Source organism: Harpia harpyja, chromosome Z, assembly GCF_026419915.1.
Source record: "Harpia harpyja isolate bHarHar1 chromosome Z, bHarHar1 primary haplotype, whole genome shotgun sequence".
NCBI lineage: Eukaryota > Metazoa > Chordata > Aves > Accipitriformes > Accipitridae > Harpia > Harpia harpyja.
In genome coordinates, this window is record NC_068969.1 from 110,589,139 (window position 1) to 110,613,675 (window position 24,537).

A 24,537-nucleotide genomic window follows, 5' to 3' on the forward strand; every position below is an offset into this window, starting at 1 on the left:
TTGGCCGCTAGAATACTAATTCCATCATCTTATGCTGTACAATACTTAAAGGGATACTGCAGGTTATTTCTATAATAACAAAGCTTAACTAGTACTCTAACAAAAAACTTGAGCTGAGACATGCTTTGGCAGCAAGACCAGTGAGGCTCTGTTCCCCAGAGGTAGCTTGCATGCAGTCACCCTGTTTTGAAACTTAAGATAAATTACTGACCTTTCCGTTTGCTTACTCCAGCAAGCAAATTGTCGAGTTCACCCTTACAGACACAACCTAAAGAGACTGAACTCAGGACAGCTGCATCTAACCCCGTAAGGCTGAATTGCTTGAAAGAAGTGACCGCTCTCAAAGGGATACACCCAGCTCTACATGGCTAGATTGACTCTTTAGATATCATCCGACAGCTGGAAATCATCTTACCTAACATGCATGTCTAATAGCTGGTTGTTTAAGCTAAGCCAGGTGTCTGGGCTCTCCCTGTTGTCACGTGAAAGACTGGCATCATGAGAGAGTGACTCATCTAAAGCGAGGTACTTCCCTTTCTCCATCACAATTTCTCCCAGCATACATAACGGGATACTGGTCTATTATAAATAATAGTAATGCATTACTCCAGAGCAAAGTTTTGACCGTTTCCATTACACTTTCTGTGCTGCTCATACAAAAATCAAAATAAATGCATAAGAAAACCTGCATGCAGTTACATAAAATATTATTCTCTGTTTTGATTAGGGACTGGTTTAAGATCCTAATTTGCCCACAGCTGGTGATAAACATTCAGTGGAGTCTGTCGTCTTTAAGGAACCTTGAATTTAGCATGGGGATGGCTTGCACTTCTAATTAGGGGATCTCTGGCATCTGGTCAGAGTTTAATTCACATGTCTTAAAACAGTTAATATATAGTGGCATTCAAGCTGAGGCTAATCATCCACAGTCTGCCCATACAAACGATACAAGTAAAAAATGTGTCACTTAATGAGCCTGAATCAAACCTCAGTTAAATCAATGTACAACATACGCAAACAACTGTCCCTGACATTAATAGGGTTACTTTGGATTTACCACTGGTGCAACAGATTGAGATCTGTCCCGTTATATTGCATTAATTATGTATTGCTGTTACAATCTAATTATCTCCCTGATTGTCTTCCGACCATTACAGAGGTATCTGTATGCCCAACCCCAATCCTCCTTGTCATCCACTCTCATTAATATTAGATAACAGCAGAACATGAGGATGAGCTTACATCACCAAAGCAGCAAGTCATCTAGCTCCGACTTCTGTCTTCAACACTAGCCATGAATAAATGTCTAGGAAGAAAGTGAGCAAGGCAAACATATTTGACACAGAAAGGCGTCAACAGAGCAGGAAATTCAGATAATTCCATCTAAAATAATAATATTCTAAAGTTTATAAGACTATAGGATTTGGATATCACAGAAAAGAGATTTCAGGTGGAAATAATGGAAATAGCTCTTTTAAAAATAATTATTACTTCTTTTCTGACAGTTTGAAGAAGGCCAAAATCATGGGTCTAAGTTTTCAAATATTTTGAACTGGAAAAGTAATAAAATAGAAAAGTAAAATTTTCAGGTTTTTTTTCTTAAGCGTTTCACTTCTTTATTTCAAAATGCAGTTTCTTGCTTAGAAAACTGCCAAACAGTAAGGTTTTTAGAAAATAAGTTAGAAATTAATTACATATATTTAACAGAACAAAACTTCTCCTTAGGCCTGAAACTTTTTCTTCATTTTTTGCTAATTAAAAAAAAAAAAAGAACAATCATTTGGGATCTGTTGCAAACCATTCTTTGTTATTATTAAGCCTAGCATTTTGTGGCTAGATGATGAACCAAAGAACCACTTACTCCCACAAATTTCCAAACAGCTGGAACATGCAAAACCTTAGTGTCCCAAACTGATAAGTATTTGCTTCTGGTAGATGACAGGTGTGGGAGTGCTTGAGGGGACTGGACAAATAAGCTTGTCCTGTAAAACATCATAGGGATGTGTATGAAGGTGAAAAAATCAGATAGAAAACCCTGTTTCAGCGCTGCCTGAGCAATTTTCGCTCAGCGCCTGCAGCCGATGCCGCCCAGCTCCTCGGCAGCTGCTCCATCACTGGAGGATCATCTCAGGGAACTTTCAAAAGATATAGGATTTGGGGGAAAACAGAACTGAGAAATGAGGAGGGGGAAAAAAAAAAAAAAAGGCTTGTAAGGTGTTACAAGAACACCAAGAGCAGAAATGGCAAGTGTTACTCTGTGCCTCTGGAGATCCATTAGCGAGGAGAGTATGTGAGTGAACCCAGCAATGCAGTGCTTGGCATGGAAGGGTGTCGGGTCTGAAACCAGTGTCAAAGTTACTTTTCCAAGCCTCTCTCTCTTGAAAAAAAAAATTAGGACCTCTATATAATTTATGTACAAGTTATAACCTAAAACATTTAAGATACAATAAAAATATTATAAATAATATGAAGCTTCTGATGCATGCAACAAAGTAAGTGTTGAACTCAGTGGAGCTGTTCTGGTTTAAAGCTGTGTTATCACAGTGGTGAATAAGTCTTAGGTTTATGCGGTGATGGGCTTTTAAGCTCACAGAGGCAGGCAAATCAGACTTGAGCAAGTTTAATGAAGTCTTTTTGTATATGTGTTTTGAAATTCAAGAGCTGGTCTTATAACTAAAAGAGCTGCCTTAATGAAAATGGGGAAGGGAAGATCAGAGAAAGATTTATTTCCTATATACTTACTGTATTTTTCAGTTGTATATATTTAATTTCATAACCTCAAGAGTAATAGCAGGAGCAAATATTTTGCTAGGCTAATGCATTATTAATCGTAGAATAAAGTCAGGGAACCAGACAACTTTGGCACCTTATTCTAAGACCACATGAAAAATACTGCACATAAATGACAGGCAAAATAAGCAACCTGGCATCTTATTGAACACAGAACATGATGTGTTGCAAAACCAAGAAGCAGCCCTGATTTATCCAGTGGAACTTGACATTTCCTACAGGCCAGCATTGGCTTAACATTAATTAAAGCTTCACATGAAAGTGTTATCTCTTTTTCCCCCTATTGTTCTCATGGTCTCTAACCTATTTTTCTGAAATGCTGCAGTTTGTGGATATGTATAAACCTGAATGACAGACCTGAGCAGCTGACTCGAAATGTCAGAATGTCTGTATGTTCCTGGTAATCAAAACGGAGACTTCTACTTTATTAATAATGTTACGCAGTTTCGTGGAAGTGCATGTTAAACCTGGGGCCTTCAGAAAGTCACTAAGAGTTTGAGAGAAAGGTGGATTTTAAAGAACAAAGTAAGTAAAGATGAGAAAAAATTCATAGCATTTTTTTCCCTTCTGACAATTACTTCCTTTCCTGTCCATGAAGAGGCAGAAAAGAACGATGTCTCTTCCTTTTAAACATCAGTTGACAATATTATGACATTTGCCTGGGTCTTTGAAATTCAAAATGCAAAATTGGTCTACTCCTGAATGACACACATGTGCACAGCATTGCCAATCTTCCTGCCCAAATAATTAGTGCTCTTTGTACTCTTGTACCAAGGGTTAAATGGTAGCTTGATTTTTCTATGCTCATACAGCATTTAGCATAATGAAGAAAAAATCCTTAAAAAAATGTGACTAACATTTATCTTGTCTAACTCTAGCCAGTTACAACTACGTGTTTCTAGTCATAGCCCATTATTTAAACTGTCTCCACAGTCATGTGAGAGAGCAAGGTACCACCAGAGAGGAATTCATCCCATCATAAAACAGATATTTAAAATGTGTGTGATGAATCATTCTCTGAAGAGACCTTGTTCTCTCCTTTCATTAGAGAGGAAATTCAGGTGACTACCTTAATTAAATGACTAATTTTTATATGGCTAAAGTTAGGTGAGGTGAATCCCAGATGAAAGGAAGAACATTACAAAGCTAATTACATCTTTTTTTTTTTTTTTCCTTTTTAAACCTGGAAGGAAAAATTCCATGCCTGGGATCTGCATGTACTTCTGCTGTCTGTGAAAAGGGACACAAGACAGGTGCAACACAATGAGTGCTGTAGGAAAAGAGGTATCAGGAAAAAGAAAGGCAGAAGTGTCAAAAAAGGGATTTCTACAGACCTAGTAAAAACCTGGGACAAGTATAAAAGCGTACACTACAAAATCCATGCCATGCTTGTATTATTCAGAAATTGGTTTAGATTTCTAAATGGAAAATATTTTGGTGGGATTCCCACTGGTTAAAAGCATACATCTCATCAAACTGTGTCTCGCATTCCTCTCGGGACTTTGAGAAAGTGGTCTGGGATATGTCCAGACCATCTAAATTCCAGCCAAGTCCTTCTGCCAGTCAATACAGAAATCTTAGAGCTTCAAATACCTCATTCAGAGAGCTTGTGGAAGGTGTGTGACACAGAGCAATTTATGTCCCTGGAATACAGCTCTTGTATCCTTCATGACCTAATTTCCCCATCTGTAAGATAAGCGCTGGGATACTTTTCTCTTGCAAGGGTGTTAAAAAGCTTATATCCTAACTCCCAGCATTCGCTTTTTATATACCTTGTACAGGAACTGCTACAAATATAAAATATATTATAAATTATTAACGCAATCATATTTCTGGAGCTTGCTTTTATGGAACAGCATCAACTAGTAGAGAATAAATATCAATTCATACACTGAAAAAGCACAGCATATTAAAAAAAAAAAAGAATCCCCATTTTCAGGTATCATTGTAATTATCTATATATTATCTTTAAAAATAATTTACCAGCTCTGAGAAGAATGACATAAATTTCTTTGTGATTGCACAGAAATTGACAAAATATAAGGATTTTAGTTGTCAGCATCTTATTCATCCTGCAGTTTTATTCATATAATATTTATACAGGATTACAGAAAATTAACAAACGTTACTCTGTGGCAGTAGAAAGATTTCATGATCAGTGAAGAGCTGGAAGGAAAAACAAAAGAATTATTTTCTCCCATATTTATTCTGAGGGAATAGAATTGGTATGAACACAGCCAGGCAAGGCATTTTATTCTGAGGCACAGCAAATTTATTTTCTTGCAGTGACTAAGTGAATGCTGGAGCCAACCTCACCTCTTGTTACCACCTATGTATATTTGAAGAAATGTAATCTGGCCTCAAGAGTGACAATATTCTGTGCAGAGATGAAGACCCATAGATGAACAACGAACAGAGTTTTAGCATCCATATTCAGGTAAAAGAAATAGTGGCATTTACTGAAAGATGGTTTTGTTTCTGTGTTGTCTTAAAGTGTGGGATATGCAGGGTGTTAATGTGCAGATTTTCTGAGAGAAAAATATCCACAAGGGTGACAGGAGAACATGTCAAAAAAAGATGTAATACTGTGTATCCTAGGAATTGTTCACGTCAAGAAATGGATCCTTATTGCTAACTTCTGTATGAACAAACACGGAGATACAGTCCCATCCTCTAAACATTTATGATCTTCCAATCTATCTCCCTGAGTTATGAGGACCCTTCAAGAGAAAAGCTATATATCTGTGAATGTTTTTGGAAACAATAATTTAAGCAAGTCTGGAAGTACAAGTCTGACATTTGACATTTGACTGATTCTGTTTCTTGCTAGACTTCGTGCTCAGCTACAGGGTTTAATGTGCCCTCATTTACATCTCTGTTCTCAAGTCTTATACACCTTTCCCAGGCTTGTCACATATCTTTAATCTTACTTATTCCTATTGTTAATTTTCCCCATGCAAGTCTTCTTCCCTGTCATGACACCTGAAGCAATCTCTGGGACATCTTCACTCTCTACATGTCCCCAGTCCATATTTAGGGGAAGGAAAGAGACATTTTGAAGGAGCATATTGAAGGATCTTTAAGAACATAAAAATGTGAGACCAGCTATAATGAGTCAAAAAGGTCCTTCTAATGCCTCCAACAGCAGTCAAAACTGGATGCCAATGAAAAAGTACAATGTCAGAGCAAGCATGTATGATTCCACCTCTAATCTCTCTCCCAGCCACTTATTAACTGAGGACAAAAAACCTTTTTGAGGCAGGGGTGTTTTCCATGCATTTACTACATTGAGTTGATGGATTTTCTTCTTGCAAACTTGTCCAGTCTCCTCTTGATCCCTTGTCAGCTTTTAGTATCTGCCACATCCCAAGGGAAGTAGAATTCAGCTGAATTTCTCTGCTTGTATCTAGAAAAATCCCAGGAAGAAATATACACTAGGAGTACATCAGAGTTGCAATACAGGACTAATAATTGTTCTTGTAAATGGGACAAACCTGGAACAAATGTATGGTATTATGTAGTGGCAGTGGAGAAGACCTTGCCGGTAAATCTGTGCTTGATCCCTGAGCGAGATCTGAATTTTCTTGTCGTGTAGCTGAACACGTATGGACCTCCATGCTGCCTCACAGGTTGGACCTGCCTTGGCAACACGCGTTGATCTTTGACAAACAGGCTCTTTCTCAAAACCTCTATCCTTCAAGTTTGTTGGAGAGTGCTTTCCTTTGCTCTTCTCCTCATGTGGAAATTTACATGTAAAAGAAAACGAGTATTCTTTTGGTTTAGAGTGTCTCATCTGTTTTGTAGCAACGTGAGGAAAGGAAATGACTCTACTCTGTAGTGCTCTCTTAAACTGGCACCTTTCTACTACTAGTTAGCAAGACTCATCCTCCAAGCATGGATTAAGTCCCCCAATCTTGCTTTTGGATGTGCAAGGTCTCAAAGTGACATTTTGCTCTGGAGAAAAGCCATGACCCCTAAATTACACTCATCAGCAGGATTATCCTCAAAATAGAAGAAATAACAAACCAACCAGGCTAACAAGGAGTCTGTGTAAGAGCTAACGAATGTAAAATAAAATGTCTGCAGAATAACCTTATGATTTTTTAGTCAAAGGATCAGACGCACTTGGAATTGTCCCATTAATGCACATTTACAGAGCAAGAGGCCTGCCAATATAGATGCCAAGGGAAAATAAGAGCTATGAAAATATCTAACACAGTGAAGAATGGGGGTGGGGGCTCTCTGGTAATGGAGCTAGAGCAGAAAAAAAGAAATGCTGTCTTGGTTTTAAGGTGACGTTTCCTGTCACCCTTTTCCCTCCCTCCCTTGACTGAATGTAACCATTAATTGTGTGAATCAAACAGTTGCTATGGCTAAATTGGACAGGAACCTCAGGAGGTCAAAGCATTCCTGCTTGTTAAAGCTACCAACACATTTTACGGTCTTACAAAATGTCAGAGTCCATCACGCTCTAACTTTGCTGCTGAGGATCCTGTCTCTCGTAAAACACTCACAGCTGCCTTGTGAAACTTTCAGGCAAAACCTTGAATCTACAACTGAGTCAAAACTTCCCCCTCCTCTTCTCACTTCCCTTTACATTTTTGCTTACAAGCTTGTCATGAGCCTGGGGAAGTTTCTTTTCCTTTTTACTATGTCCATTTTTTATTATTTTTTTCAGGCAGAACTGTAGGTTCACAGAACTTGAGTGACAGCAACCTCTGTTGCTTTCCTACCATTGCAACATCTCAAATTGCTGGAAAGGGGCAATTAAAGTAACCACTAGGGTTTAACAATCAGCATTCAGCATCTGTTGTGCCTCTATGGCCATGCACAGGTGTCTTCCTTCCAAGGGAAATGCAGAAGCGTGTAGTATCTGTAATCCCAATGAACTGAGTTCTCTCTGAAACACGTTGTGATAGCAACTTAATTTCATTCTCGTTTTTTTAGCTCCAAGATAGCACCACTCCGAGGGGGATTCATACAACAGAAAGACTAGAGAGGTATTTTAAGCACTGTCATAAATAACGACCTCCCTAATCCACAGCATAACACAACCAGTTCTTAGTGTTTCTGTGGTCTACTAATAATTGTAATATTTCAACACAAAAAAATTCTGTTAGTCTGGAAAAATACATTTTTTATTACAGTACATTGTGCTAGGGCTTTGTAGAATCACAGAACAGTTTTGGTTGGAAGGAACCTTTAAAGATCATCTAGTCCAACACCCCTGCCATGGGCAGGGACACCTTTCACTGGAACAGGTTGCTCAAAGCCCCATCCAACCTGGCCTTGAGCACTTCCAGGGATGAGACATCCCTGATTTCTATGGGCAACCTGTTCCAGTGTCTCACCAATCTTCTTCCTTACACACGATCAAAATCTACCCTCCCTCAGTTTAAAACCATTGTCCCTAGTCCTGTCACTATAGGCCTAGGTAAAAAGTCTCTTTCCATCTTTTTTATAAGCCCCCTTTAAGTACTAAAAGGCTGCAAGAAAGTCTTTCTGGAACTTTCTCTTCTCCAGACTGAACAACCACAACTCTCTCAGCCTTTCTTCATAGGAGAGGTGTTCCAGCCCTCTGATCATAAAACAATTTGTGAATTTATAGGTGCTTGTATTTTTTGCAGAAGAACTTTTTTTTTCTTGTCTTAGTAAGCCTGGAAGTTGATGTTCTTCACTTTGCATTTCTTCTTCATGACCATTTTAGGAAGAAATTTTTTTCTGGAGTGTGAACGAGGACCCATTTAACAAATGTCATAATAATGAGTCATAAAAAAAAAAAAAAGTCTTCATTATAGGCTCACAACTAGCCAAGGAGCTATAAGGGCTCTATAGATAATATCTTTATGCCATGATTGTGAGGAAGGTATTATTATGTCCATTCTGATAATTGAAAAACAAGAAAGAAGAAATGCTTTGCTGCACTTCCACACCAAACCTGGTGCAGAGGATGGAGAATAAGAAACAAGACTTCTTTTTTCCCATCCTGCATGTGATTTCATCTCTTTCATGCCTGCCATTGGGACAGAGATAAGTATATGTTTTCAGGAAGATCATAACATGACCTCCAATGACTTTTAGCTTTCGAGTTGAGACTGGGTACACTGAAATGTGAAATCAAGTGCTGAATCCTCTACTATGAAATATGCTTCTTTCTGAAATTTGTGTTGTGGAAGAAGCTCTGAGCCCCACTCTGGGCAAGGGTTTCATTGCTCTGACTATTAAATAACAGCTGCAAGAACTCTAACATCCCTGCCATGAAGAGCAAGACCCTAAAAATGATTTTGTCCATCAGCTGAACGTGTTACTGTGTACCAGGAGCTACACGTACACTAGAAATCTAAACAGGACCACAATAGAGTCCTGAATACTGTGCTGTATTCAACTGTGTTTAAGTTATAGTAGTTAATTGCTAGCATGCTTCTTGCATGGTTTTAGCCCGTGACAATTTATCCCAGTCTCCTAGATATTCAGAAATAGGCGTAGCATGACAAAACAATGTTTCCAACAGGCAGCAAGTATGAGGCCACATGGATCTGGGGGGAAAGCAGATTTAGCTGCACAGGTACAAGCTGCTGCAAAGTTGGGGAGCCTTGAGAATAGGATCTATTATTGGGTAGTACAGATGTAGCTAGTGTCCCACTACCCAAGCAAGCTCCAAGGGTGCTCCAAGTTAATTAAATGAAAGGATATTTTTTCATTAGTCACATCACATCTAGGGGTAAGTGAAAGGATCAATGTTTCCCCAGAAAAATCACCTTAAAATGGTGACCTTTGAGAAGCTCCAGTGAGCAGTAACCGAGAAAGAGCTACAGAACAAATCTCCTGTCACATCATTCTTCAAACAGAGGATGCATTTTTCAATATTTGTTGAGTGACACTGCCTGGGAGATTGAAGAGAATATACATTTTCATTATTATTATTTTTAAGCTGAGCATGTGCATATGTACACGGTGGGCCTGGTTTTAGGAATAACATCACAAGACATTGTAGAACACGTGCAAAAATATATCTGTAGAAGAGTGGGTCTTTGTGTGCGTGTGTGGTTATCATAATCAGTCACACTGTATTCCTGCCTTGGGGTACACAAGCTGAAAGAAAGGTTGAGAACCACTGTTATAGATAATCCTCTGTAATGATTTTCCTTTCTTCAGGACAATCTTGACAACAGCACCTTGCCCTAGGAAAGTTTTCTTTGATCCATTTTGTGACTGAAATACAAATTCCCTACTTTTCGTTTGCCTCTCTTCAAATTAATGATCCCTGCAATAAAGATACCCTGCCCAGGAGTGGTTTCTCCAAACAGATTAAAAGAAATAACAAAGCTAAAACTCAGTATCGGGAATTGGGTCTGAAAGGTGGGAGGGCACTTGGTCTTTATTTGCTTTTCTTTCTGCTTTTTTGAGGATGCTGTCATGTCCTGTTACACAGATCGTCTATTTGATATTATTTCACTTATCAAGGATACAGGCAATCAGCATTGTTAGGAACAGAGGAGAGCTGGGAATTTTTAATGCATAATGCTTCATTATAGAGACAATTTTCATGAAAAAATATGCAAAGTAGTGTACGAATGTGCATACAAAAAGCAAGCTGTTAGCAGACTTCTGTGGCCCGATAAAGTTATCTAAAGTTCGGTTAAAAATATGTCTTTTTGTGGCTGTATTAAAAAAATCTGATAAATCTGTCCACTGCTGATATAGCTACACAAAAGTCAAAATGGCTGCAAGTGCTAGACAACTGAATCCCAATCAGATATCCTAAATACATGCCTTATACCATTTGAGATGCCCGATAACATTCAAGACTTTTGCACGGGTATAATAGATTTAACACAGAATCACAGGAGACCCACGCTGCTCTGGAGTGGCAGCAAGAGACGAGTGAAATATTTCACCCACTTAAAATGGCAGCATACACCTATACTTAGGCGATTAAATCCTTCTTTTTTTGGGTACTTTTCCATGACTCTACCTTTCTGCATTCTTTTGTCTTAAAAACTTAAAGAAAAACCAACAACAACAAAAAACCAACAAAAACACACCCACCCACAGAACTTTCCTAATGTTGATCTGTGTTTTCCTAGATTTTTTTTTTCTCCTTTTACTCAAAAAGGGGAAGCTGATCAAGGCTGGACTGTCCGTGTGAGGACTCTAGGAATTCTTGGCTGACTACCTGCTCTCCCCCAAGTCTCCTCAAAAGTCCATGCTGTAACTAGAAACAAGGACAAATATTACTTAACCGTATCCTTTTCAAGTTCATGTTTTTTCACCTACAATTTTCCTTCAGCAAAATCAACAGGACAGAGCATCTGGAAATGTAAGTGTGAATTCCCACAAAGGCTGAGGCTAGAAAGATCACTGGAGACTGCCTTGTCCAAACCTCTGCTCAAGCATGGTCAGCTAAATCAGGTTGCTCGGGGCCGCATCTGGTCCGGTTTTGAATAGCTTCAAGGACGGAGACTCCACAACCTCCCTGGGCAACCTGTGCCAGTGTTTGACCACCCTCATATAAAAAAATACCGCTGAGAAGAGTCTGCCTCCATCTTCTTTAGTGGTCCCACATGCCTCACCAGATGTTTACGCACATGGATAAGATCCCTCAGAGCTTTCTCTTCTCCATGCCGAACGGTCCCAGCTCTCACAGCCTCTCTTCAAACATCAGATGCTCTAGTCCCTTCAACCTCTTTGTGGCCTTTCACTGGACTTGGTCCAATGCGTCCATTTCTCCAGTACTGAGGATCCCAGTACTCAACACACCACCCCAGGTGTGCCTCACCAGTGCCGAGCAGAGAGGAAGGATCACCAGCCTTGACCTGGTGCCCAATGCAGCCCCAAGAAGCTCTTTGCTTTCTTTTGCCACAAGGGCATGTTGCTGGCTCGTGGTCACTTTGTTGTCCACCAGGACCCCCAGGGTCTTCTCTGCCAAGCTGCTTTCCAGCTGGTTGGCCCCCGGCTTGTGCTGGTGCCTTCAGTTATTCCTCCCCAGATGCAGTTCTTAGTATTTCCCTTCGCTGAACTTCATGAGGTTCCCGTGGAGCCAGTTCTCCAGCCTCTTGAGGTCCCTCTGAACAGCAGAACAACCCTCCTGAAATGGAATGCTGTATGGTCAATAGAGTATTCACATGCCGACAGCCTGGGACAGAAAATCTGGGAATAAACTAAATTCAAACTGCTACTGTTGCTGTTAGTATTATTATTATTTTTTTTTCTTATACTTGCAAAAAACCAGTAATAACTCAAGGCAAATCATCAGCTGACACTTGATTGCAACAACAGTAAAGAAAAATAAGGTAACAATGTTTGGGACCAAATGAATCTCTATCCTGAACAGTATAAAAAGCAAGAGAAGTGAAGATCTTCAAGACCTTCCAAGAAATGGATGCTTTTCTGTTACTACAATTTTTTTCACCAACCACTTGACCATTCTTTCTGAACACTAGGCAATCACTTTCTGAAATAATCAATCACAGTGATTTCCTGATCCTAAAGTAAGAAAAAAAAAATATAGACTTGTATTATTATTCCTTTGGTATTTTATTGAGATAGAGGATACCAGGGGATTTATCTTCTTAACTCCATTGTTATAGGAACCAAAGTTAGGCACTCAGCACCTTCATTGACTCTGGAGTAGCAAGGACATACAGAAATAAAATCACCACTTGCAGGGGAACAGCTGTCAGTTTTTTTCCCCAACTAGCAGACATTAATACCAGATTATATTATTAATAATAATTGTTATTAATATATTTCTAAATTTTAAATCACTTTCTTCCTAGCATAAGATACACTTCAATGTGGTAGATGCTGTCTTTGGCTTCACCGGAGCATGTCAACCTTTAACTAGAGGATAGTGTATTGAGAAGCTTGTTCAATTTACATGCTCAATTAATCTTAAGTCTCTCTTTGGAGCACATGCTATCAACAGTGTCAAACATGCAATGGCTTTCTGATCTGGATTCCAGCTTATTCAACATTTAACTGGGGTCATCGAACTTATTTTATCAATACTTTTATTAGTTATCACTATCTAATCATTCTTATTTTGCTGACTTTGGTCAGGCTAAATTCAAACTTTGCTCTCCATGGAAGAAAATGAATGACTAATCCGGCAAATATGATATTACTGTTTTACTACATAGCTAGAGTAAATGTAACTTTCATGAAGGTTTACAGTTTATCGCTATGGCAAGAAAGTCAGCAATGCAATTAACTGGCTTTTAATTTTTTTAAAGCCCTTTCTTCCAGTGCCTGGCTTTGGAAATTAAAATAAGCTTGTGCCGATATTAAATTTTGGGATGTTTACTGCATTTAATCAGGAAAAAAAAGGAGAGTAAGCAAAGCAATTTCACATGGTAAACAAGTTAAATGACTATTGCCCAGGGCTACCAAACAAGTGTGTAGAGCCATAGTGACTATTTGCTGTATTTGTAATATTTTATTTAGAAAAAGAGAACATTATGTTGATATGTAAGTAACAAATAATTAAATCATCATGGAAGCTGTGGCACTGATTTCTTATTTTCTTATCCTTTCAAAACAACAGACACGGACTAGTCTTGGGGAAGACTGATCTTTAGGGAGTAAAAATGACAACATTAGAGAGTATTGAGCTTGCGTCACCTAAGAGATGAACCAAGTTTATATCCCAGGACCCATTTAAGCTCAAATTGTTGCTGACAACATCACTATTGAATTACTTATTCATGTGATGGTAGCAAATTAGAAGCAGTGTTCATGTCACTAGGTGCTATCCATAGTTAAAATACATGTCTACATGCAGATTTTTGCTCCAAATCTTTGAGTTTTTTCCACAGAAACAACCCCTGAGTCAGCTCACTCTTCCTCTGCTTTCAGCAGAGCTGTGGGGACAGGTAAAATCCAACCATTCAGAGGTGTTGGCCAACAGGTTTTACATTTGGTTCAAGACATGAAACAGGACACATGAGCAGGCATTAGGGTCAGAGGACTGTTAAATGATAAACCAGGTATTTTGGTTGCGAGTGTCTGAAAAGATCAAGACTTCATGATCCTTGCCAGTATCTCCCAGTGTGGAAGGTGGCCTTTCCTTAAAAAGATCAGCTGGTTTGCCTTTCCTTTTATTCTCCAAGGCATTAGAATCCATTAGAAAACATAGAAACAAAATATAACAAAATCCCAGTGCATCACTGAGGACTGTTAATCATTCAGGTGTGTTATATGCACAAAGGATGGAAAATTGTGTTTATGTTTTTTCTGTCCTTTTATCATGAAGATGAAGTGCAGTAGATTTTGTAACTAGGCTGATAAGCTTTCAAGAAGAATCTGTACAGCTGAAACTGTAAACTATATAGCACAAATGGAAGTCGGGCTGAAACCCAAAAACCTAGTGAATGGAGTTGAAGGAGTAATGTGCATGCACACATTAAAAGTGAAATTTCTCAGATGAAGTCAAGCAGCTCAGGGGAGATGAGGATAACAGCTCTAGGACCATAATGTGGCTGAGCCATTTGTTGTCACAGCAGTCTTTACAACAGACAGTCAAGGACTGAACTCTTCATTTATGAATCACACAAATCCCACACAGGTAGTTCGACTTGGAAGAGATTTGCAGCTCAAGAGAGCACCTGGAAGTGTCTGGGCTGAAAGTTGAGACTTTTCCTACAGAAAACAGAAAAACCTATGCCTTTTACAAGTCCTTGGGAATAACTGAATGCTTTAACTCAAGTAAAGATGGAAGTAAGAGTAGAATAGAATATTTTCAGTTGGAAGGGACCTACAATGATCATCTAGTCCAACTGCCTGACCAATTCAGGGCTGACCAAGTTAAAGCATGCTGTTGCGGGCATTGTCCAAATTTATTGAAAGCCCTTTACTTCCATACACTGCAGCTGTAACATGGCAAGACACAGTCCCTATTTTGCAGAATTTACCATTGACTAGACACAGGGCAGAAGGGGACTCAGTGACACAGAGATGTGGCAAAGGGCTCGAACCCAATTTCTAAAACTTCAATCTGTTGACGAGGTGGGCAAGTCATTCCTTGCAGGAAGCATCACTTTGCCTGTTATGGCAGTATAATGGGCTACAGGAGACTATTTGCCCACCTTCAAAAGTTTTCGTGATTCATTAGCCACTCAGATCCCAGAGAGCACAAGGAGGTCAAAGCCTTAACTGTGTGACAGTTTAGTTTACAAAAAAAAAAATAGTACTTGAAAGTGCTCAGATGGGAAAAGCTACAGCACTGCAGGGTTTAGTTGTTAGGTGATGCCTTAGACATCCCATACTGGGAATTGTATAATTCCATCTGCCCCCAGGAGGCATTTCACCTCCAGCCTCTCCTGCAGAGAACATAGCAGTGAATAGGGTGTTGGAGGAAGTATCCAGAGCACTAAGAAATACAGGCACCTCTTGGGCATTCTGTACTTCTTGGTGTGGGGAGGGGAAATGTGAGTTACTGTGAACCTGCTTTCATGTGTGAAGGTGGCACTGCATATATATGGACTCCAATGTTCTGGTTCTGTCCAGCTGATCTCTGGACTTTAGGAGAAAGAGGGCATCCTTATACCTCCTAAACAAGAAACAGACAGAGGTGCTTAATGAGGAGAAAGTGCTTGTTAAATGCCTTTTCATTAGAAGAGAGATTCAAAAATGTTAAATTTTAAAAAGGCGGAGGGAATCACAAACTCACTGAAGAAAAATCAGCATGGAGTTTCTCAATTACAATTGAATATCATACATGTGCATTCCCGTCTCACTGCAACCGGTGCAGGGTTTATCTCTCCAAAAGTTGTTCCAAAATTAAATTTGTAAAAAGTGGAATAAATCGAGAGAGAAGCAGACAGAGAGGCTTTGATTTCTTTGTTCCCTTCCCATAAATATTAATGCATTTCCTAGGTGCTGCCATTGTGACATGCCGTGGACGGGGGCAGAACGTGTGCTTGCCTGGCTCTCAGCCTCGCTGCATACAGATGAGTGCTTTCAGAAAGGCTGCAGGTGAAATGCACACACAAAGTAAAATTATAGCTGCCCTTTGTCAAATGCAGCAACATGGGCCAATAATAGCTGCTTATTCCATCAGTGGGTAATGCAGTCATTGTGTCAGAGACCTACTCAATGGCGTTGTAGTATTAGGGGGAAAAAGGTAATGTAGGTTGCCAGAGAAAGCGTGAAACTGGCAGTTTATCACTAATACTTCCTCCCCACCTAGACTTCAGAAATGTTTCCCTTCTATCACACTAGTTCCTTTACAACTTTCTATTCACAGCCTTTGTCATTCTCATCAGAAAAAAAGGAGTACAGGCTATGTAGCAGACTGAAAATGCATTAGATATGAATAAATTATCATGTGTAAAAGCATAGATTTAGCTTTAGCTGCAAGAAACAAAGAAAAGGGAAACCAATACCAGAAAAATTTTCAGAGATTATGATTTCCTGAGGTATTGCTATTTTGATGATGACACCATGGGAAGTTTTAAATCATGAGTGAATCGTGTTAGCTACTTTATAAACAAAAGACAAATGGCAATCTTGCCCTTGAGAATCTGAAGTGTAACAAATAAGAGGAAATAACAGGAGACAGATAAATGGGTTTTCAGAAGGCAGTTCTGAGACAATGTGGTTTTATGTGAAAACACAATGGACTTTTTAATTCAGTTTCTTCATATCATGAGTAGCTCCATACTGCAATTGTTTTATCTCCATTCTTTAAAAAATACCACTTTTACCATGTCTTGATAAGTGGTCATGTTAACGTAAGGGGAATTTATTTGGCTTTATAAATCTTAGAGAATCAGTCTAGCTTTGTCACGTAAATAAACCATGTAATAGGTTTTCTAGAGATAGGTAACACAAGTGGACAAATCATCTCAGGCTTGATGAATTGTATCCTAGAAATGCCTCTCTGTCTTTCCTCTAACAGTAGAGGGAGAGTAGGTATTTAGCTAAACCTTCTTCATATGGCTAAAATTAGGTTAAAAGAATCCTGACTGGAATAAAAATGATGACTCCGAAAAGACCTTCTATGAAGACATGGAAGTTAATTCAGCTGATACGAAAGGTCTCATACCTGTTAGAGCTAACCAGGTATCTGGATTTCAATCCATGTAACAGGTCCATTTATCATAAGAGTGATCTTTGTGAGGAAGATTGCTTTGGTACTTTGTGTATAAGCATTCCCAACCTCCTACCTCCTAACAAGAAAGAATTCTTAACAAATTGCTCTCCCTTGTAGCCAAGCATGTCTCTCAAATTTTTTTTCCATTAATTCATCTCATAATTTAAAATATCTGATCAAAATGCTTAATCTGGGAATATCGCCACTATTTCCTTCCTCTCAGCCAATGGAGGGAGATGGACCTAGGGGTACTTCAGACCATACAAAGCTACCATGCATACTCAACCCTACCTTCCCAGGTAGATGTTTTGATCAAGTTAAGTTTATTTAAGTATCAGACGAATTTAAAACCTGGCCAATCATCTCAGATAAAGTGAATTCAAAATCAAGGACTCATGGTCAGCCTTTTTTCCTACTTAACTAGGAGATTGCATATTAAATTGTTGGCTCAAACCTTTTGATAAATTTATTTAAAAATACATGCAGTAAGCAATCTGTATAAGAGCTGAGAACCTTAAATTTTGGAGATAATTTCCTTCAGGTGTTGAATAGAGATGTTTTCTCCAAAGTTAATAGGATCTTTAAAGTTATAGCTTCTAAGATTAACTGAATTTAAAAAACAATGTGTAGTAATCAACAGCAAGATAATAGCAGCACCAAATACACAATAATTTCATAATTACCGATTGCTAAAAACAAAACTTTTGTAAATCCTTTGTTTGCATCCACATAACAACAGTATTTCCGTCATGTTTATACCTAGCTTTGAGATAAAAATATTTGGATATATATGCAACAAAATGATGAAATATGAGAAAGGATCTTGCATGTTTCAGTGTGTAACTGCCCAGGGAAAAAAAATTCGTTCCTTCAGATCTTGCACATCTCTCAATACATTCCAGAATATTAAGATATGAACAAATTATTATGAATAAATAGGTTGGTGCAACATTAAAGTGAGCATTTCTCATACAAGCTAAAGTGTGTCTAGCTTACATGATTGAATAGCTAGTCTAAAAAAAAAAAAAGGTGGGGTGGGGCTTTTACTGCTCTAGGACCTCCTATATAGTCAGTTATTAAGAAAAAATGCTTTGCCAAGAGCTCATAACCCATAGAATCTTGATTTGAAATATCACTGGATTTCATTTCATTTGATGTCTCTAACCTCAAAATATAAGGGTTTTGGCTGAAGCTTTCTGCCTCCACCTCAGTCATCCCCACTTAAGATCTAATAATATATTAAAGAAGTTCAGAGCCCCTTTCCTGCACTATCTATCTTCTTCCTCATACTGTTTTAGCACTTTTAACTTTAGAACACTTCAAATATCACAGAAGATTCAGAAGTTATCCTAATTGTACTGATATTTCTTTGAGGTTGCAATTTTTAAAACCTTTTTTTTTTCCCCTGTTACAAAGTCCATCTTTTATTAAGTTTAGTAAGGATTAGACATGATCAACTAAAAGCAAAACTGAAACTGCTCTGTATAGCTTATGATTAATAAACTTCTTTTAAGTAAACAGTTCACCTAGCTGCATATCAGAAAACGTCAGATGGGAGCAGTCACTGTAGTGCTGCTGGAATTAGGTAGTAGCATAATTAGTAGTGGTCACCAGAAGGAGTAAATATAGCTGGATCTTACAGTTCTGAGACTAATAAAGACCTAATGTTTTAGATATCTTCTTCCTCATTATTAATGCCCCCCAAGAACAAGCCAGCAATTTTCCAACTCTGCAGGCACATATATCATTCCGCCAAACTGCAAGTGAGAAATCCTTCCTTCTCATTTGTAGCAATTGAGGTCTATGAGCAGAATCACTGGGATGTTATAAGGTAGCTCACAGGATTAATTTCTTCCATGCCTGGAAAAATTTTAGGCTTCAACCATCAGCTACATAAGGGCTGAGAAGATCTGCCCTGTCCAGTAATGACATGTAATATTGAAAGCGTAAGGTTTAATTTCAAAGAATAAGACAATGACCAGCACTGAATAACCTCTCAAAACATCTTATGCATACAAAGCAGAAGGGAAATTAGGTTGCAAAATGTGCTTTCAAGGTCTGGGAGGTTAAAGATTAGCCATACATCTAAGCCAATGCTCACAGCACTCCCTTCTTTTTTGAGAAAATAATTTTTCTGTCATGGCCCTGATCCATTCATTGTGCATGATGGCATGAGTTCATCTACTTGATCTCCAAAGTGCTATAACTTTTTATAATCTGCAGCCATTCCAGGATCAAATTCTGTTATTTTCCTACCTAACATTTCCTCATCTTGCTGTGATATTCTGTAAATACCTTTCATTATTCAACTTGTTTAATATTAAGTAGTCATCTCCTCTGGAAAGTCCCCATTTCATGAATAGAAATATCTACAAAAATTCAGAAAAATAGGAAAAAAAGTAGCAATTCCTTCATGCCTAAAAAAAGGAGTAACAAAATAATAAATTCACAAGATGAGGATAAAATATGGCTCAAAGCAAAGAAATTAGAGGACACAGAGAGAGAAAAGACCTTTGTGTGATTATTAGATCAAAAAAAGATAAATAATCTAAAAAGTCAGTCTTTCCACTGTTCCTCTGCTTCACCAAGTTATTGATGTTTCATCCTTGATAATTCACACTGGACTTGTTCTTCTGTTGCCCCTCAAGATGTACATGTTTTCATCTCCACCTATGTCTCCAGTATTCCCCAGGCAATATTATGTCTCATTGCATTGGTGTACAATGAGAAAATGAAAAGTTTCTCAGTGATTCTCCTCTTTCTTGTTGATGAGTAATAGAGGCAAAATTTAGAAATAGTGTCTCTGGACAGCTCCTAGAGTTTACAGACATAGAGGCTATTCCAAAGCCCAAGGAAGTCAATTAAGAGATTCATTGACTTCAAAAGGCTTTGGAGCAACACCTAATAAATGTAGGTTTATCTCACTATCTGATGGAAAGCCTCAGATCAATCAACATTGCAGCTGCTCAAGAGGAGAAAACTATTTGTAAATAAATGATTCACCGATTAGTTATGATACTCTCCCCAAAGCATTTAACTACTCAGTTGACAGTCTACAGAACTGATTATAAAGTGGCAATTCTTAATGGTGAATAATTCAGTGAAACACAAGCTCTATCTCTCACAAATATATTCTACAAAGCTGATTCCATAGCCCTGGTGCATCCTGCTTGCATTTTTTGGTAAGACTTTTATCTAGCCTTTCTTATTATATCATCTGGATGCTTTACAATTCTTAAGAAATTTATCCTCATAGTGTCCCTGAGGCAACAGCTACATGAACAAAGTTGCCCAAGACAAGGAACCTCTAGGCAAAAGCCTGGAGGAAAATGCTGCAGGCAATCACATGCAAAGGAACAGCTGTCCAGAGAAGAAAATATTCTGTCCCAGGAAGAATTGACCATGGGACAGAACTGGGCAATGTCCTTGATCAGGTCAGATTTATTGGACTGCATGACTCCAGTTTTTCCTTTCTTCCTTCTGACAGATGGGGTTTTCCCAGGATTTCTCATATCCATTTCAAAAGTCATAAAAATTTTAAAACTGTAGACTGCAATTTTTGATGCTGTCCTCCTGAAAGCTAGTTCTAATAAAACAGTTCATGGAGTTATTAAGAATATCAGTTTGTAGTGCTGCAGCCCAGTAAATACAGTATTGCTACTAAAAGGCTTTGTACTGAGTTTGCAGGGCCTCAGGAGCAAGGCTTGTCAGGCTCGCTTTGTCTGAATTTGTGTTCACTTGCCTGGGGCTTTGTCTTAGCTGCTTTAGCTGAAACAGAGTGTTTTCTAACAACAGGTCACTGGCTGATTTGTTTTACTTCATGTTTGTATGGTACAATCGTAGTTTTTAAGTCGACAGATGCAAAAGGCAGTTTTGTTCATACTGAGACTCTTTCTGTAGTATTATTCCTTTCTGTTATAAACACATCTGGACTTCGTCAGCTCATACATATTCCAGCAACTCCCCAGAAACCACACATTGAATAGTTTCTCTTTCTGCAGTCATTTATTCGTAGATTAGGCTCTCTAAAGAAATAAAGACCACCTCATTGTCCTCATTTAAATGGACTCTCAAGGCCAACTGATCACATTTTCTTCTAATTTGTAGGGCTATCTTCAATAGTATTGCTCTGTTATATTGTCCTACTGCTTTGTAAAGTGGGAGTTTTGCTTAAATGACTTGTTAATACCTCAAGTACAAAGGAAATGAGAGCAGAAAACCTTTACCAATCTCAATAAGCTATGAATTCTGCACTATACACAAAGATAAAGTGATGCTGTGCCAAGCTTTTTAAAGGGAATAGAAAGCTTTCTGCTGTAAATATAACTATATCCACAAATTAAAACAAAGATGCTGACAAATTTCAGCAATACAGTCTTGTACCATGCCAGAGATACACTGGACACCAAGTTTCTCTATAGGCTGTTTCAGTTCCAATGTCTATGGAAGCGTACCAGGATTAGCTGGGCAGAAATTTATCACTAGAAAAGTCCTTAAAGGGTTAACAAGGGATTGATATGAACCTTTATGAATAAAAAGAGTTCATTGCTGCAAAATACATAGGGTTCTAATAAAGAATACAGTTGTAAAATGGTAAAAAAAAAAGTCTGTGAGTCAGACAGTGGGGAGTCTTGTTTGTGTTAACTACGATGTTTCTTAAAATCTTGATATAGCTTGAGAAACTTTCAGGTGGCATAGTCTGTTGAAGACTTCGCTGGGATATTCTAAATTTGCAAGGAAAGACACTGGGGCTTACCACTAATACCATCATATGTATAATACATTAAAGCTTTCTTGTTAAGGATTCTTTATAGTATACTTCAAAATTCCTTTTCTGAGATGATTTAAAAGCATTGTAATACAAAGTCAGTCTCATAAAATTCTATAAGTGTTCATGCTAAGCCTTTTTTACTGCTACTGAACATCAATATGCCTTATTTGAATGTAACTCCAGAAAATTATTTGTGCTTTTAAAATTGCAGCCAGACTGTTCAACGCAGGAATGATTTCCTGCATGTATTTAGAGCAATTGCTACATGTGGATTTGACTCGCCTCCTTGCCTGACACTAAAGAATGAATTAGCGTGGCGTAACTTTCACTAAAATCCCCAGGCTCGGTTGACTGTCCCTAACCTTCCAGAAATTGCCTGTGCAATTCACATGGATGTATCTAACCTTACTATAAACCATTAACTTGGGTATCGATACCAGAAAAAGGGACATAGCATAGCTTATTTGACACTAAACCCCACAATTCATCAGCCAGGGGAGTTTCTGGCAGCTGACCTGGTGAGTTACTTGCTAGCCTATCTCCTATGTTACATTTCCCCAAGCTATTTTAAATTTAAATATGTTCTCTCTTTACAAACTGCTCTTGATGCAATAGCTATAGCAAAGCTCCAAATGGAAAAACATCTTAAGAAGTGTACTTCCCTCCCCTCATGAGATAACTGCTGGGGAGATTATTATGGTGACTAAGGAGAAATTAAGCGTGTATGGAAGTTGATGATTGCCAGGGAAAAATTAAACATGTTTGAATTACTCCTAATATGAACAAACAGAAACCGATATTCACAAGTAATATATGTACTTAGTGATTCAAAAGGTCTGTTTTCCCAGAACAGATGAAAGTTATAAGGAATATTGATTGGAGGAAAAAATAAGCAAGAAACCTAAATGAAATTTAGGAGCCAGTTTCTTCATGGTGGTTTAGTTGTGTATTATTCCCTAACCACTGAGCAAAACAGTTATGCTTGCAAGCTTAGTGGAAGAAAAAGAGAGCAATTAGGAGAAAGAGTTGTATAACGGAGAAACATCATAATCCAGGTGAGCAGCATAAAGTAGATAGTAATTCAGACTAGAACTAGTAGGCATCATCTAGATCTACACAGTGTTTTAGCACAGCACTCATTTTCCCCTTACTGAAGTAGTGAAGCAGCCCCATTATATTTGCATGCAATAAATCCCACACTTCAGTATCCAAAAAGAGCTATCAATAAAATGGAATGATGACAACTAACTTCAGGGAAACCATATTTTAAGTTTGTTATTTGTTGCGGGGGTTTGCTAGCCAGACTGGATGTCCTAACCTAGTGTTTTCAGGGAACCAAAGAATTTACTGTACGAAAGAATTCAGGTTCATCAACAGCCAATTAAAATCTGTTTCTTTCCTCCCAGCAGGGTTACAAACAGCTGTGTTATCAACATAGAGGACAGAATAATCTGTTAACATTTTTGGCACACATTGGTGGGCTATCCATAAAGATCTCTTAATAAGGCATTTGAAATCACAGGGAAATGCCTCCCAACAAAAGGAACTTCCACTCTTACCCATTACCTCTTCAGACCCACTGCTGCATTCTTCATCTAACTGAATGAAATCATGCATGAAATAGTATTCTATTTAGTTTAATGGTTAACAGAACTTGAATGGCTACATGCAGTGCATTAGCTTACTTCTGAAAGACTCAGTAATTTTTAATACACCGCAGAACTGTTCAGTGTGTAACCTCAGTGAATAGGCCAGCCTTATTTCCATTATCAGCAAATATATTCCAGAAAGCTGTTCCATAATATTCGTTCTTACATAATTTCATCTTTTACAAAAAGAACACTAAAAATCAAACTCCCAAAGCTCCATATTCTCTGATTTTATTATTAAATATTACCTCTGCTAGCAAGAAAATCTCAGTTATTTCAGTTTTTATCCTCACTTCCTTTGAAAGAATAGCAGCCTTTATCACCATTTGCCCAGCTATCTCATAAGCAAATTTGTCTTTTTCTGAGATGCCTCTTTTGATAGAACACCTTCCTTAAATACTGCACTTTCCTTAAATACACTGCTATTAAGGATACTTTCTTTAAAGGTGTTAAAGAAAATTTCATCTGTACACTTTATCACCCTCACATTTCAAAGGAAAGTAAGAGAAAACAAGATCAGTGATAGCATGGAAACTGTATAAATACTTGAATTTATCATTTTTATTGCAATCCAATTAGAAAAAATGGGGTTGAAGTAGAACATTGCTGTACAAGGTGCTGTAGAAACAGCTTAGCAAGATTTCTCCCCACTGAGTCTGTATAATAACAGATATGCATGCAGCAGTTGCATTAATATCCATGAGCTTTGTTTGTTGAAACCCATCAGGAAACATAATGGAATTCCAGAAAACTGGGCTTTTCAAGGTCAAAATACTTTTGGTTTTTTTAGGATTTTTTCTGACTTTTAAATGACTAGGATTTTAGAACTGGGACAGATTCATCGCTGCAGGATTCCATGTCTTAAACCATCATTAAGATGTACATATATACATGTGTTCCAGAACATTTCTTGTTCTTCTTATTCCAAATATGTTTCTACATATTCCTACCAAGCCTTCCTCAACATAGTTAACCCTACGGGCTGTGTGTCCACCACCAGTGCAAAAACCCCAGAGGTAACACTGACAAGTTATTCTGAAGTAGGCTTTCTTTGCTGCAAGATAAAGCTAATTCTCCTTGTTGCAATGTTATGCTGATGCAGCTATCCTGCTTTTGGGATTGGACCTTAATGTCTTCATACAGTTTTTGACTCTTGTTTGGTCATCTCTTAAAACATGCAGAGTTTTACCACTGACTTAAGATTTCTTCCAGTTGCCCGCATTGAGGGGACT